This window comes from Cynocephalus volans, chromosome 7 (assembly GCF_027409185.1).
Source record: "Cynocephalus volans isolate mCynVol1 chromosome 7, mCynVol1.pri, whole genome shotgun sequence".
Classification (NCBI taxonomy): Eukaryota; Metazoa; Chordata; class Mammalia; order Dermoptera; family Cynocephalidae; genus Cynocephalus; species Cynocephalus volans.
Window position 1 is genome coordinate 47002229 of NC_084466.1, and position 15579 is coordinate 47017807.

At 34.9% G+C, this 15579-nt stretch overlaps 1 pseudogene; it reads right to left on the minus strand.

Annotated features, from left to right (window-relative positions):
- The window catches only part of LOC134381623 (ubiquitin-associated domain-containing protein 1-like), a 66316-nt pseudogene extending 54709 nt beyond the window's left edge, over window positions 1-11607 (minus strand).
- Between the last annotated feature and the right edge of the window lie 3972 nt (window positions 11608-15579).

Sequence of the window (15579 nt, forward strand, 5' to 3'; positions counted from 1 at the left end):
ATCTTTAGAAACTATTCATCTTATATAACTGAAACTTTATACCCACTGAACAGCAACTCATCATTTCCACTTCCCAAGTCCCAGACAACCGAAATTTTCTTTCTGTTTCTATCAATTGACTAATTTAGATGACTCATGTAACTGGAATCATGCAGTATTTATCCTTCAGTGACTGGTATATTTTACTTAGAACAATAGCCTTCAGGTTAATGTTGGAAATGATTATAACTCCTTGAAATTTCCATAGGAGATACATTTTATCCTCAATTCCAGTTTTGAAAATATGTGGACTGAATGAGTTAGAATATGAATCTCATTATAAGAATATGATCAAATTAAACCAGGAGAGAGTTTATCTAATAAAGTACAAAACATCAATTGCATTAATGTTTTCTGTTTGAGTGAAGAGCCTGTTTGAATTTTAAGAATTTAATGTCTGATGAAAATCATTAAATGAAAGTAAAACTTTTAATGTAGTGGTAAGTGTATTTTTATAACTCTATATTAGAAGACATTATAAAATAATAAAAAGACGAATACCTACTTTTAGTAAAAACAATAGCATCAAGAAAAATGACATAAAAATATTAATAAATAAAACTGTTGCAGAAATTAGAAAATGTTCTTTTATAAATCTCATGATAACATTTCTCATTTCATTTTAATGAGAACATAATAATTTAATTTATTTTAATGAAATATTAGAGAATAAATTAAGCAAAATCAGACTTATAATGAGTAAATTAAGGAGGTAATACAGAGAACATTGTAATGAATTACTAAATGCTGAGAATGTAATTATTGAAATTGATGCATAATAGGTGTAAATTTCAGCACAAAACTAGAGATGTTACAAGAAACAAAAGCACGTCTGAAAGTTTTCTCATTTGTCAAGACTAACACACATTTGTCATTGAATAGTGTTCTTCCTTTCTCAATGGGTAAGTCCTACTGAATTCCCCTAATCTGAGTTTAACTACCTCTCAGATCCACCCACTCTGTCTCACCAAACACTTCTTGTTGTATGTCAAGGTTTGAAAGACTGAAAAGAGTTCAGATGAGTTGACACAACTCTTTGTTAGGAAGTATCTCCATATGGGGGAATAGAAACCAAACAAAACAACAAAAACAGGAGTCATTTGTCCTGTTCATTTTACTCCAGTTGTGGCATTAATGCGTGTTACACCCTTTACCAAACAATACAAAATGTTTTGATTATCCCATTGAATAAGATAACAAATATGCTAAGAATACCGATAAGTATGAATGTTGAAGAAAAACAAAATCAGGGTACAAAAATTCTCTTTTTAAAAGGTTTGAACTGAATTGTTGAAAGAGAGGAGATTAAATCAGTTTGGCTATCATACTTTTTTTATACATTGTATTGGCCATATGAATTTAAGCAAAAAATAAAATTCTAAATTTAGTAATTATATATTTTGCAAAAAAAAAAAAAAAGCTGGGAAGCATATTATTTCTAATTTTACCTGCTGTATCACTGCATAGGAAGCATATAGATGTGTCTGGGATCATCATTCTCCATTTTTTAGACATAAATCACTAATGATGCCACAAATTTTTGAGTGATTTAGACAATTCACAAAGGCAAAGACCACAACTATTATTTTTAACTATGCTTCTTTAGTGCTGGTAATTGTGTCCCTTATAGAGTGAATACACAATTACAACTCTATAAATAAAGGAATGAGTGAATTTTCTAACCCATTGGATTGGGATACAATGTGAGGAAATGAGGCATTAAAGTGAGATTTTTTAGCAGTGAAGCCATAGGTAAATCTTTTACTTTTTCATAAAAAAATAAAACTTTTTACTGTGTAATTTTAGACTTATTGTCCTATCTTATTTCTCCTTTATACACAACGTGTCTCTTATTTTCTCATCATTCACTTGCTTTTGAAACTATTAAAGTATATTTTATTTATGAACTTCTCAATTAAAAAAAATTGTCAAAGTCACCAATAAACATGTATTAACTCAAGAAAAATTTTTTGAGATGTATTAATTACTACCTCCATACCAAATCATTTTCTTCCCCATCCTCTGGCCACTCCTCTGTTCTCTTTATAGGAAATGCACTCTTTTGCATATACCTTTAATGTTCTTTGCAGAATTTGGCCCAACTTCTCTCATTCCATGCTTTCACTGGGTGATCCCATACATTTCCAAAGATTCAATGGTCATATATCTTTCTGAATATATCTTTCAAATAACTTCTTCTTAAACCTGTCGAACTTTGGAAAAATATATTAACCTTATGCCAAATAGAAATATGTCCAAAACTTTTCAGAAATTGCTCCAAGAGTGCATATTTTGGAAAAAGCCACTATCGTTTATTGTTTTCCTTTTAGAAAAATAAAAGTCACCCTATCTCTTCACTCTATTTACACCTCAGATGTAACCAAACTCATCAAAACTTCATTACAAACATTATTGACTATGTGCCCACGACTACTAAAATGTTAATTTATTGCGTCATCCTCTGGTGCATGGTCTAAACACACAGCTTCCTTTGAAACCAGAAATGACTGATAGATCTTCAAAAGGCATATTTTTTTTTCTGCCAAACACAATGTAAGTGTTAATGAGCAAGTTAAGATCAGTTAGAGAAAATAATCAGAGTAGTAGTGTGCAAATTTTAAGCTTCCTATAAATGACAAAATGAATATTATAACTATCTAGCAGTCAGCAAAATATAATTTTCCTTAATAATAATTGGGAACATTTATAAGGCAAATAACCTGGCATCTAAATCAATAATAACACATAACACAAATAATGAAGGTAGAACCAGACTAAAATATAATCATCATAAGATACAATAATATAGAAAATACCTGTAACTAGTGAACTAGACAATGTGAATGAAAATGTAGTTGGTAAGAGCAATATGTACATATATTATCTATATGTACCATATATATCCATATATTTACATATGTTCACCAACATTTTATAGGATGTACTATTTTAAAAATAGATATTATTTATAAATATATATATATCGCAATCTCCGTATCTATCACTCTAGCTTAAGCCAATAGCTTGTTTTCCTATTTTACTTTATCACTGAAGCAAGTGGTTGGCAAACTCATGTATGAAGAAACAAGTAGTAAGCATTTTAGGCTTTGCTGGTAAGAAGGCAAAATTGAAAATATTATGTCGGTATAGTCGATTTTTATGATTTGTAGTAGTTATGTTCTATACAGTCTTCATGAAAATTGAATTAGCAAATATTGAACCATTTCTCCTAGGGGGAATACAAGGTTAGATTCCTGTGAGCCTCTTGTCACAACATTTTCATCAACCAATCAATACATAATCTTGTTTTATGTACGTTTCTGTTTAAAGACACCTTATTTATGGTATACTGTTGACTCTTTAACATTGAACTCATGGTCGACAGCACTATAACTCATACTAAAAGAAACTTATACAACACATGTATTTTCTCCGTAAGGCACATTACAGCTTTCTGTGCTTAGAAACACTAGACAGCATTTCAGCATTAGTCTTATGGTCATTTTAAACAGTGAAATCACCAAAGGAAAAAAAAAAAAAAGCACAGAAATTGAAAAATGTGGCACTAACTAGACCTGGAAAAAGACACTTGTTTACAGTATAACATCTGAAACAGGAAGGCAGAATGTTGGAACATGCCCTTCAGGCCACTCAAATCTGCTGCTTCTCTGTGCATGTATATATCTGCTAATGATCATGAAACTGCCCTGTGTGGGGAGCTGCCCACGTTACACCGTAATCACCATTACAAGATGGCGCCGGCCGACACTGACAATCGGCAAAAACAAGTCTAGAGCGCATGTGCTGGGAATTTCCCCACCTCTAGTCTCTGCCTCTCCCGTGGCGTCATCTGGGCTGATGCACGACCGCCAATCAGATGGGAACACGTCCTAGGCGAGGGACTGTCTCTATATAAGGGGCGCGGCTCCCCTCGCTCGGGGTCTCCATTTCTTAGCAAGCTTATGCTCTTCCTCTCAAGAGGCATTAAAGCTTATCTGCAGAAGGATCCTTTGTGTGCCGCGTCGTTCTTGCTGGCGAGACGGTAGCGCGGGACATCTGGTGCCGAAACCCGGGAAAACTTGTGACATCGTCAGCACCTTCGGAGACCCCCTGGTGACAGGGAGGATTCAGAACTGCAGGAGGGTAAGTTCAGAGAGGTGTGTCTGTTCTTGGTCTGGGGTGAATTCGGTTAGATTACAAGGTTTTAGACTCGTCCCTTGGTGTGGTCAGACTGACGTAGATAAGCAGCTGCACCTGAGACCCGTGTGAGCCTCTCGTACATAAGGGAGCGGTGTGTCTCACAGCGCCTCCTAAAGCAGGGCGCGTTATGGGTTCTACGCAGTCTATGGTTACCGCGTTAGAGGCTGTGCTGAGACAACGTGAGATCAAAGTAGGGGGCCGTGTACTCAGAAATTTTGTGAAAGAGGTAGATCGTGTGGCGCCATGGTATGCCTGTTCCGGCTCCCTAACCTTGAGCTCTTGGAACAAATTGGGCAAAGACCTTGACCGCAAGTACGCAGAGGGAGACCTACGTCAGGGCACCAAGACCATTTGGAAGTTCATTAAAAATTGTTTAGAGGATGAAGGCTGTAAACCGGTAGTGACAAAAGGACAAAATATATTAGAGGAAGTCCAAGACAGCATGTCAGAAACTGAACGGAGTGAGAGGATGGGTACCCACAAGAGGAGAGACGTCTCCTGTAGAAAAAAGTGCCCTCCCGGTAAGTCTACGGACGAGGGAGAGATTCTAAACCATCAAAGTGATGTTCCCGGAAAATCTGCCGGGGAGGAAGGGGTTTTAAACCCCCACCAAAAGAGAAAAAACAAAAGAGAGCTTTACCCTGTAGGAGAGCTGAGGGCCATAGACCAAGGGTTGGAGGACTTAAATCTACATGAACCCGACTCTGACTCCCTCAGCCCTAGCGAGGAGTCCGATTTAAAGGAGGAAGCTGGGGGCATGCCACCTTTGAGTGGAATACGTCCGAGACTTTTGAGTCTTCTGTTTCTGTCCAAAGGTACGGACAAAATACGTCTGTACCATCGACACCAGTCTGCCTTTTCCCCCCTTTCGTGTTTATTTTAGTTCAGGATGCAGTACAGGAAAATCAGATTACTTGCACCAATGAATCCTGCTTTTATGCACAGTGTTGGAATGCTACTGGGTTTAAATTGGCTGTGATTGCGCGAATGCCTAGGTGGGTTCTCGTTCCTGTGGAGGCCCCTAATGCTATGTCCTTATTCAGGCAAAAGAGGGATTTTGGTTTCACCGCAGCAATTGTTACCGCTGTCTCCTTGGCGGCAGCTGCAGCTACAGCTGCGGCTGTGTCTTTGGGTACCACGGTTCAGACTGCCTCCACATTAAATAATTTGTCCTCTTCTGTTGCTTAGGCCCTGAACACACAAGCTGCGATAAATGCTCAGTTAAAGGGAGGATTAATGGTGGTTAACCAGCGGGTAGATCTAGTACAGGAACAAGTAGATGTTTTGTGGCAAGTAGCACAGTTGGGGTGTCAGTGGAAATATTCAGGATTATGTGTAACCAGCATCCAATATGAAAATTTTACCAGGGCGGCAAATTTGTCTCATCAATTGTCTAAGTATCTTTTAGGAAACTGGACAGGGAACTTTGACGACCTGATGCAAGAACTGCGCTATGCCATCGTGTCTGTGAATTCAACAAGAGTGGATGCCTCCTTTTCAGCTGGACTGTCCTCCTGGATCACAACTGCCATGTCACATTTCAAGGAATGGGTGGGGGTGGGGTTGTTTGGAGCGGCCCTCTGCTGTGGACTAGTGTTCCTTCTTTGGCTGGTCTGTAGGCTGAAAGCCCAAACACAAAAAGACAAGGTGGTCATTGCCCAAGCACTTGTGGCTCTGGAGCAAGGAGCCAATCCCGATATTTGGCTATCTATGCTCAAAGACTAGTCCCCCCCCCTCTTTTCGGCTGGCCTCCCTGAAAACTGATCAGTGGGGTTCGCCCTGGCTCGTGCTGGCCCACAATTCACAATTCAGAGTCCGCTCCAGTAGATCCAGAGATGGGCAACTTCCCCCCAGACGTGTGCCGACCTAAGACATGGTGCCTGGTGGCGATAGGGTTAACCTTTGACGGGTAAGGTCACGGCCTGAGGTGGGTCGACCTAAGACAGGACTACTGGCTAGACATGTTGTGGCCAATGAGCTTGCTCCAGCCTCTTAATATAATAAGAAAGGGGGAGATGTGGGGAGCTGCCCACGTTACACCGTAATCGCCATTACAAGATGGCGCCGGCCGACACTGACAATCGGCAAAAACAAGTCTAGAGCGCATGTGCTGGGAATTTCCCCACCTCTAGTCTCTGCCTCTCCCGTGGCGTCATCTGGGCTGATGCACGACCGCCAATCAGATGGGAACATGTCCTAGGCGAGGGACTGTCTCTATATAAGGGGCGCGGCTCCCCTCGCTCGGGGTCTCCATTTCTTAGCAAGCTTATGCTCTTCCTCTCAAGAAGCATTAAAGCTTATCTGCAGAAGGATCCTTTGTGTGCCGCGTCATTCTTGCTGGCGAGACGGTAGCGCGGGACAGCCCTGAGTACTGGTTTTGAGGGTTACAACTACATTTTAGTGAGTAGGCGAATTCACAAATACAGAATCTGTGAATAATGAGGATCAACTGTACTTAAATAACAGCCATTGTAAAATGCAAAAACAATCCTTATCTTATGGACTGTGCAAAAACAGGCTGGGCTTTAGTTGATCAGTTGGCCATAGTCTGCCAGCACGTTTTAGACAATTCATGGGATCTCCCTTTATTCATGCTGCGCTTTCCAGAATTTATAGTCATATAACAGTTATCTCTTTCCAATACAAAACAACTTATACATTTTTTTTTCAAATTTATAGGAAGAATTTCTATTATTTCTATAATAAAATCCACGCTTATTACTGTGTCCCTCAAATTACCTGCAAGTCATTAGAATTAGGCCCTCCATTTGTTCAAACTATTCTAGTCAAACTGGCTTCTTGATGTTATTGGAATACACCAAACGTGCTTCTAGTCCAAGGCCTTTGCACATGCTTTTCTCCAGCACAGAACAATCATACTTTAGTTCTTTCCAAAAAAAGTGCCTTATGTTGTGCAAATGTCTGCATTCTGTCACCTGCAAAGAAAAGTCTTCACTCTAAAACAGCTACCCTGTTACTTTCTTCTATTTATGTCTGTATGTATGTATTTATTTATATTGGTGGCTGGCCGGTACACAGATCCAAACCCTTGATTTGGTGTTATGAGCACCATGCTCTAACTAAGTGAGCATCTTTCTTTTATTATATGTTGATTTTTTTTCAGTATCATTTATTACTACCTAATATTACATTACATATTCACTTATTTACTCACTTGTTTTCATCCACTTTTTCTTCATGAGGACAGGAATATCATATCTAGATGATCTTGAAACTTAGAAGATCTTCAATAAACATTTGCTCAATGAATGAAGGCTGAAAGATTACACTTACTTTGCTACTGTGTCATTTCTACCCACTGAATTGTGAGGCCATGTACACATATTTTAAGAAATAAAAAGAGCTACATTTTTGTTACACCTCATCCAGATCTTGCCTTTGAATTTTTAAGTCCTCCTTAAAATTATACAGAAATTGATCAAATCCTATAAACCTTCAAAATGTTCATTGGGTGTGTATCCTTCTTTGCTGCAGCGAGCTAAATAAACTCAACTTTGACTCTAGGCTAGCTCCTGGTGGCTACACTCAATTGGTCTTTGACATTACCGTGCTGTCTAGTATATTTTAAATCATTTTCCTTCATTTATCCTTAAATATTGATATTCTTAATCTCTCAGCTTTGTAAATCACTAAATAATTTGTAATTTAATAACATCTACTATCTTGCTACTCAGTGTGTGGCCCACAGACAAGCAGCTTCAACATCATATTAGAAATGCAGAACAGCAGTCTATATCCTAGAAGTACTGAATCAGAATCTGGATTTTTATAAGATTGCCAGGTGATTTATACGCCTTTTAAATTCGAGAAGCACTGCTCTGCTGTTTATCTGAAAGTGGGCTAAGATGGTGAGATCCTCATCTGAAAACTAATGGAATGTTTCTTAAGTGTTTACTCAACCCAATTGAAGAGATACATAAGTAAAATTATTTTAAAAAATAATTATTATTCTAGGAATGCGCAGAGAGTACTGCCCTTTTACCACTCTGGACGATCACAAATCCCTCCAGAGAAAGTCAAAGAAGCCTTCCAAAGAAGTGGCTACTGAGTAAAGAGAATGCAATTAGTATTAAGTAAATTTTTGATACATGAAAGATGTGGCATTCTTCTAAAGAACAGGTGTCAGATCATATTCATCTTTTATTACTAATAATTCCTGGTCCTTAGAAACTGTTTATTGATTGAATAAATAAATGGATGAATGAATTCACCATTTATTCTCACCATGATTATCTTCACCATTAAATCTTTGCTTAGACAGTTGCCCCTTAAATGTGAAAAATTACCTCCTTTACCAATATACAACATATTTTTTATGTGGAAAGGGCAGTTTTCTCTCATCTTCAAATCTTTTCTTAATTTCCAGACTAACAAATTTCTCATTTGAAGAGTTATTTTCCTAATATTAGAATGATAATTAAACATTAGAATGTTTTTCAATGGTTATATATATATTCGTATGCTAGCTGGTTCTTTTTGTGCTAACCTTTTCCAGGTTGTTATCGTATTTGCACCGCTGGAAAAGATACATGATTTAGTATTTCGATTTAGTGGGTTGGTCCACTTAGGCATGGGTAAAATAGGAAAAAAGAGACTGAAAAGTTATAGCAAGATGCCCAAATCTGCACTGTCTACTCATTATATCTCTGATTCTGTAAATTATAGAAAGTGTTTTAATTATTAAAAATTCTCAACTATAAATGAATGTTTATCTCAATAATTTGCACTGCTTTAGAGCCACATATATGCATAATAATTAATGCTTTATTACTCATTTACATTTAAACAAATGTTTCCCTCTTTTAATTTTTTGAAACATTTTTGAAACATTTTTCATATCACCCTTGTTAACTAAATGTAATAATAGTAATTCAGTAGAAATCACTTGAAGTTATAAAAAGAGTAGCTGCATTTCTTACTCAAATATTTCTCTTTTAAAATTCATGATATTGAAATTATTTTATTACAACACTGAGAGTGGAGGTTCTTCTAGATTTAATGCCATTTTTAATCTGTTGAGTATATTCTATGTCTAAAGAAGTCAAAATTAGAAAAAATTGCCTGTATGAATTATAGCAATACACTAGCTAGCAGAAACTGGTTATTTGTGGATTGACCTAGGTATGCTATGCTCTGTGATATAAATTGCCTTGGTTTTCATAAACTTTATGTGCCAAAGTTCATTCTTACTGAACACATACAAAAAGATTTTCTGCCTCATTTTAAACTATCTTTAATACGTCAAGTATAACAATGTCTGGGAATCAATGCTACTTCCAATTTCATTAATCATATTAAATCGCTTTAGCAAATTACAGCTAGCAAGTTCACTTAGAAAAAAATAACTATTTGTACTATATTTGGGGCAAGAGTTTCTTTCCTACAAGCTGTAATCTTTACCAATATTTCAAAATCAATACTTATTAGAGAAAAGGGCCTATAACAAGTAGAGTGTTACAATTTTTACTGGGTTTTCCTTGCACTATCATCAGGCTTGCAAGTAACAATTCAGGCTTCAAGCCCACATTTGAGGAAAGATTTTGATATATACTCATGTCAAATACATGGCTGCAGTTTATATTTTTCACCTTGAAAATAGATTGCAGTTTTGAAAATTTTTTTCTTTCCTTATTACTTCTATTGCTTCTCCCCTACTTAAATTAGAGTTATCTATATGTATTGATGCCATCGTTCCAATTTTAGTATATGTGCTGCCGAAGCGAGCACTTGATGCCATCACAAGTGCTTTACCTGCAATAAGTTATAACATAAAATTAATGGAATATTCAGATGTTTCAAAACTTTATAATGCACGAGAGTGGCTTTGTAATATTTTAAATGCTATTTTCTATCTAGTTGATCATTTATTTTCTGTTTATCAGTGATTTTATTTTTGAATTATCAAGGGATGTTTTCTCTTTTCCTTGAGTCTTACATATGCATAACAAGCATGTTTCATTACTAGTTGACATTTAAAGCACAATTCTGAGCCCTTTTTTTAATGCCTGAAAAAATTGTTAGCTAATATGGTAACAGATATTTTTTTCAATCTCAACATTGTTAAATTTTATTGGGTATATACAGAAACTGTAAAAAAATGAAAGTAAGAAAAATAGCACTCAGCAGATTGCAGGATAAGAGGTGAGAAACGTATTCACAGATAAGATATAATATTTTTAAATACCTTTGGTTTAAAAACTATCAGTTCTTGGCTTTTTCCTGAATTATATGATTCTCTAAATAGTTTAAAGTTACAATTAGAAATGAATTATATCAACTTTGCAAATATTATTCTGTATTCCCATCATAAATTTCAAGTGAAATTGAGTAAATACACTAAAAAGAAATAAAAGAAAAGCATGTATCTGCAGTTACTCTTATTTAAGAGGAAAAGATCTAAGATAACTTTAAAATGGAAACTTTTAATTGCATTCATTGCTTGCAAAGTAAGAAAAATAATATGAAACACTGATGGTGTTAATAATAACATCTGCAACTAACATCTTCTAATGCTGAATTACATTGCTTGAGAAATGATGATACTAATAAGTATATATGTGAGGCTATTCAAATTCTTTTAAAATTTTTATACAGAAAATTGATTGAAGTTGCTGTCTGTGAATTGATTACAAAGTAAGCAAAACAAACAAACAAACAAACAAACAAAAAACATGAAATGTTGACCAGAATCAAGAAACAGCAAAACCATAGTTTACTGGTAACGTAAGGAAAGCCAGATGAGATGAAGAGGAAAAGCGGATGGTCCTATTGTTCTAAAGATCCATACCAAGGTTTTCATACTTTTAGGTTTGTTCGCTGAGAGGGAGCTCATTTCAGAAGACTTGTAGAGCAAGACGGCAATCTGTACATATAGTCTACTCTTTTTGCTTTTAGTGCACTAAAAAGAAAGTATAATGTCAGCTAAGCTTTCTTTTTTGTTGTTTTTTTTTCTTTTCCTTTGTAAACACTATGTTCTGTCTATATGAAAGCTTATAAGTGTGTGTATATATATATATATTTTTTTAATTAATACTTACAGTATTATTTACAGGTGAGTAAGTAAGGATACTTAAGGGTGAATTTTCTTTTTCTTGATATTCTGAAATGGAATTCTGTGGACTCCTAAACTGCCAACTCAGGTCCCTAGCTCAAGAAAATTTGCTTTCATTGGTTTAATTACTACTTTCCTCCAAAAGTATTGTACCTTCCTTCAAAAGGATGATAACTTATATGGATCTCTCTATTCATAAAATCCACAGATCGCTAACACTGAAACTTACCTAGAAACTCATGCATTTTTAATTCTCTCTCCAGTGCTTGAACTTGGTTCTCCAGGTTCTTACTCATCCCACGGAGAAAATCTTGAACTGATTTTCTCTGCAAAGGCACTAGCAAACTATTAGACTTCAGTTAATCAGGTGACCAAAGACATATGGGGGAAATTTAGAAACTTAGTTGAAAATTAAGAGGATAACAAAAAAAAAAAAATTATTGTTGTTTGTGGGTCGGAGCAGGAAGAAAATGTTAAGGTATTAAGATATGAATTCCAGTCTTTTTTTTTTTTTTTTTTTTTTGCCTACAAGTCTTGCTGTTTCACAGTTACAACTGTAATATTCAAGGCAGAACTACTGCCTCAAACTAGCTAAATTTCTTACCTGATGCAAGGTAGGCTGGTCATTCTGATTTTTAATAGCAAGAGAATAGAGCAAATTATAGATGATGTGATGTTTCTAACTTTCCTATTTCCAAAGGGAGGTTTTCTCTCCTTTCTTTCTCCCCTACCTCTTTTCTTCTCTTTTTCCTTCTCTCTGTTTCTCTACCTTTCATCCTTTCTTTTTATGAAATGTATACAATGAATTAGAAAACCTGCTAGGAAAAACTTCATAGGATCAATTAAAGCTATAAATTCAAATGTTACTATTTCAATGTCTTCTTTAATTTGTAGAATTCAAATTGTTTGCTTCACTTTTGGTCTTCTCACTGACTAACTTAATTGTGTAAGTAATTATTTACATTTCCCACAGTGGTTTAAAAACTATAGACACTGACTGGACAGCCAATGTCCAGCAATGGTTTTATAGTAAGGAAGAAAGCTACAAACTTTTGGTGTTTAGTTTCCTCTTCCACATCAAGAAAGCACTATGGCATACTTGATATATTAAGATTTAATTAAAGGACAATAAAAACAAAAGATTCAAGCTACATTTCTCATTATTTTTAACTAACTTGATCTTTTCATTAAGTATATCTTTGTAAGGGTGCTTATAGGTTATTGGTCTTTTACAAACTTGATATGTCTTGGATATAACATTGAAAATTGTGATCTTGATTGAACTTTTAAAATTTGGGATGGCAGTCTTATTGATTGCTATTTACATTTTGTAAAACCAGAAGGAGGGCATATTTCATCTGCTTCATTTCTTTTATTTTCAAAGGATATAGTCTGAATACATTTTTTAACTTGCTTATTCAAACATACTATCTATTTGGCTCCTATGGAAAGCAAGTAAAATGCCCATTTTCAGCATTATATATAGGATTTAAAAACTTGCAAGATACTCAGCTTGCACAGTAAAGTTATTCCAGACCTTTCTATCTTTACCAATGCCACTAGAAAGCATAATACATTTTTAAGTGTCCTGACATATAATCCTTAAGCAAGCTATGTGAGTTCTATGACATGCAGAGAAATGCCAAGACTTAAACTTAGTTTTTTTCCAAGTATTCATTTATCTTCTGATTGATTTATTGTGACATTTATTTCAACCTTAGCATATCATTTGAAAACATGTTGCATACATGCTACCACTTCACTATCCTGGTTCTATTGTAAGCAACATTAAGTTACAGCAATCGTTCTTATGGAGCATGACCATTATTTCACATTCCTTTCAAATTATGTTTTCACTTCATTCTTCGGTTCATTAGCTCATATTATTTCACCCCCCCCCAGCACACACCCTATCCAATGGTTCATTTTTCCATCTTTGTTAATAATTTCACAAATGTTTTTAGTAAGCATGATTTTCTAGAAAATATGTATTTATTAGTAAAGGTACAAAATAGACTAATGTATTTTTTTAAATGTTATAGTGTACATAAAAGTTACTTTTCATTCATGTAAGCTAGAGGAAAGAATTCCTGGGCTTCAGTTCAGTTTGATTGTACAAGGTTATCCAGGGAATCAAGCTGGAAAGTTCACTCTGGTTTTCCCAACATTTTGCTTCTTTCTCAGAGTTCTAGCCAGCAGTCTTGCCATGTCTTAACTAGCAAGAATCAGAGAAAACTCAATCCAGGGTGTGTGCCTTCATCTTTAAGGAGATGACCCTATTGTTTTATATATTCTGTAAAAGAGAATGGTAAACTCTTCTGTAGGTGGGCAACAATGTGCCCAAATAAACCTAGGAATTATATTACTAAGAATAATAAAAAAATCAGTGGATGGTGTGGATAATTAAACTTATATGCCCCATGTATGAAATACTGGATTGATTATGATTATCATGAAATAAAAGGTTTTTCATACAATTAATCTTCATTATCAAGTTCTTTTCTATATATATAGATATGGATAAACTTAAAACAGGGGAGTCATGTCAATTCTCTTAATATCCTAGGTTTATTTATTTTTTTCCACTTTAGTAAGGGGCAATTACATCCATCCAGTTGTTCAGAAAAAAAAAAAAAAAAAAAGCAAAACTAAAACCCAGCAGTTGTTCGTGTTTCTTCTATTTTCCTCTTCCTCCAAATCTAACTCCTTGAAAAATGCTTTGATATCTATTTCCAAAAAAATTCTGAATTTACTAACTTTTTATAATACAGTTCAAATGATGTTAGCAATTGTTTAAGCAATAATCTTTTAACCAGCCACTTTGGTTTTCTTATTACCTTTTTCTAATGATTCCACATTAAGAACCAATATTGATCTTTTAAAAATATAAATCATATATCGTCACTGTACTTCCGATATCTTTCGAATAGCTTTTCCTTTACAATTTGAGGGTTACCCAAACTTCTCATCATGAAGATCTTCTCAATTAGATCCACATATTTATCTCCAATTCCATCTAGATCCATAACCTCACCTGCTCAAAATATTCTACACAAGCTGTTCTTTGTTTTGGCTGCCCTGACAAACTCATTCTAGCCTCAGGGCTTTTGTAATTGTGATTCCTTCTTCCCGCATCAAGCTTCCCTGGGAAATTTTGGGTGGGCTATGCTTATTTTTCAGAATTCAACAAAACTGTCACCTTTTAGAGAATATTTTCTTCCTGACCATTATTTTTACTATAATACCTACCTTACCATGACTCCCTTAAGTTCATGTAGAACTAATAGCTATGTAAAGCTTGTCTCGTTTATTAATTTTTACACTCACAGAATGTAACTCTTATAAGAGAATAGTAATATCTATTTTTTTTTTTTTTATATTTCCCCAGTATTTATAATACTGGCTTGGAACTTGGCTTGAAACATGATAGATTTTCATTACATTTTCTTGATTAAATGACTTGATATATACACTTCAGTATCTCCTATTTTGTGTGAATAACTCTATAATGCTTATCAACATTTTCAGAACCCAAGTTTCATTTTCTCATCTGAAAGTTTAACTAGGAGTAGCAGTTAGTGTCAGCTAGCCAGTGACCCCAGTTTGTGATAATTCATAATTTACTTCTTGTTTCCTCTCATCAAAAGTAGCATGCTATTTATTTCTCTTCCTCAGTAATATTTTTGAGTGCACAAGTTTATTTGGGAAAATATTCCATAAACATTATCATTGTGTTAATTCTTCCACATACTGCAATATAAGAGCATATTTAGGTGTAACATGAAAGAATGACTAATGACTAATATATTTAATATTTTCCATACCAATTTATCCATGTTCATTAAATATAACCTAACTTATTATTACCCTAATAAGTTGGCTCACTAACCTGGCTACAGAAAAATATTTAGGTCAGCTCTTCTCAGTAGGAAGGCATTTCTTTAACATCCTCATTGTGGATAATTTTATTGTCAGTATTTTCTTTATTTTTCCAATTAAAAAATCATTATTAATGTTAAGAGGTTTTAAATTTTTATCCTGAGAAAGAGACCCTATCCCATATATTCACGAGGTTTTAGGAATAGTAGAAAACAGTCTGTTTCTTGGGATTTATTGGACTTCAACAAAAATATAGTTACATAAACATATCATATTAGAGGACTTTGGTCACCAGTAACAAAATCCCCAACTCAGACTTGTTTAAACAATAGGAAATTTGCTTACTTACATGCAAAGTCATTGAGAAGAAAGGTCAGCTCTAGAAATGA